At 34.2% G+C, this 2,309-nt stretch overlaps 1 non-coding gene across 1 annotated transcript; it reads left to right on the top strand.

Annotated features, from left to right (window-relative positions):
• The first annotated feature begins 1,288 nt into the window (after positions 1-1,288).
• Trnas-cga (transfer RNA serine (anticodon CGA)) lies at positions 1,289-1,370 on the top strand. The gene has a single exon. It is a non-coding gene; the product is annotated as a tRNA-Ser (tRNA).
• The last annotated feature ends 939 nt before the right edge of the window (positions 1,371-2,309 follow it).

The raw sequence follows: 2,309 nt of genomic DNA on the forward strand, positions 1-2,309 counted from the left end.
GGTTTTGCTGTGGGTTTGGTGGGATTGGATGGGAATCATCCACTATGAGCTGCATCCATATGGTCAGACGCTTAATTCTACCATATACTGCGAACGACTAGATCGTTTAAAGCAGGCGATCGACCAGAATCGTCCGGAATTGGCCAACAGGAAGGGTGTAGTGTTCCACCAGGACAACGCCAGACCACACACTTCGTTGATGACTCGTCAGAAGCTACGGGCGCTCGGCTGGGAGGTTTTACCGCATCCATCACATAACCATACCATATAGAACAAATCGGCGCATATTTCAACTAAATCCAATCACTGTAATTTACGAGTATTTCACCCTTCGTTTTATGAAAGTTGACATGAGGACTATATGAGATATTCAATGTTTCTATAGTTAGTTAGGATGCCGGAGCCTCATTTAGTTTTACTTCTTTTGCTTGAACCACTCATTTGATATAGAGGTATAACCTATAACCTACAATCAAAATTTACTACGAAAGTCACAAATACACCAGCGCTCTTTCTTATCGCAGATGGTCTCTCAATAAAATTGTAAAGTGAGATCACCGATATCTTGTCCTAGGATGGAACACCGATTTGTCGACAGTCCAGATGAGAATCATATTTAAATAAGAAGGATAACTCAAATATTATTATCTGATCTCCTAAGGTTTTTGAAACTCCAGTCTTTTCTTTAATTCTTAATCGGAAATTTCAGGGTTTTTGAAGAATCCTGGAAATGGACTTGTGAAGAAATAAACACACCCCTTATGTTCCCAATTATACCCATTTAGACCTAAAGTGCCATGAGAAAATCTATATTAATTAATGCTTTAAGAAATGTTTGCTCGAAAAGTTTTAAGTTCATAGCTGAATCTCTAAATTCTGGTGAATCTTTTTAGGACCGAACAGTATAATTTGATATATAAATATGTATATGCGGACCGATTAAAATTCGTTATTCGTTATTCGTTTTGCCCAGGTATAATTCTGGGCAGGTAAAAATGGGTCAAGTATATTGGTTTCTATCTTGCCCCGAGACTGCTAGTATATGACTTTCTGTAATTCTGGTAGACTTTTCACCGTATATATCAATCAATATAGGAGATATCTGAATAAAATTGATTTATATTTAGTGATTGATAACTTTCTGTAAACATTTTTAACGGCTTAGTAATCATCCCCAATAAAAGAATGTCGATAATGAAGTGCGCTTTCTTCATTGAAACGTTCTAAACACCACTCATAAATGCAACAGCTGGCTGTGTATACGTCATTGAGCAGAATTTCTTTATGAGCAGTCGTGGCCGAGTGGTTAAGGCGTCTGACTCGAAATCAGATTCCCTCTGGGAGCGTAGGTTCGAATCCTACCGGCTGCGTTAGATTTTTTATTATTTTATTTTAAGTAATTTTTTATTTAATCCCGATTTATTTTTAATTAAAATATATTTTTTCATATGTATTTCGGAAAAATCATTCTATGAATACTAAATAAACTAATTTTATGTATAAATTATATACTATTTTATTTATCGTATAAATGTATTATTATTATTATTAAGTAGTAATGACTAAATTAAAGTAAATTACTTTATTTTTCTTGAAAAATATCCATTCTTTCTCCATTCCATTAAAATTGCTCATTATTGCACAGAAAACCGCTTTCAGCCTCTTAATAACACCCCTCCGACTGCTTCATTGCCATTTGCCACGAATTTCTGCCGATTCTCGTGTGCAGTCCACAGCCCCGCCTTATTGCACTAATATTACAATTATATTAAAGAAGCAGCTTTTGAGCGCTGAAATGAAGCTCTTCACGCCTAAATCTACATATTTGGAATGGTTTCATGTATACCCGCACATTACCTAAGCAAATGTGTTGCAATTAAAATTTCATGTTTTGCTTACAATGTAAGTCAAATGTTTAAAATATTCAAATAAACTTGACGAAAGAATTGTTTGTTCTGCTATTGTATGTTGTGCAAATTATAGACTCGCATGTCAGTTGCAGATTATGTTAGGCCCCTGAGGCATGTAATTCGCGCGTCTTTTTTAACATAGCCGACGGCAAAAATAATTGGAAGGCTATACTTAATGAGTACTCATAATCATCTATGGATGCATGCTGTGGAATATGTAAATTTATTGTAAATAATATATGCAGAGGTCGGTATTTATTACAACATTTAAACTACAAAGTGTATTTAATGGGTGGATGTTTTATTTTTTTTTTCATAATTTTTTAATCATTATTGCTTTTAGTCAGCTTAAATATTTATTAGAGGCCATATGCTATATTTTTGTAATTTTTTTTATAA

The sequence above is a fragment of the Zeugodacus cucurbitae genome, chromosome 5 (genome assembly GCF_028554725.1).
Source record: "Zeugodacus cucurbitae isolate PBARC_wt_2022May chromosome 5, idZeuCucr1.2, whole genome shotgun sequence".
NCBI lineage: Eukaryota > Metazoa > Arthropoda > Insecta > Diptera > Tephritidae > Zeugodacus > Zeugodacus cucurbitae.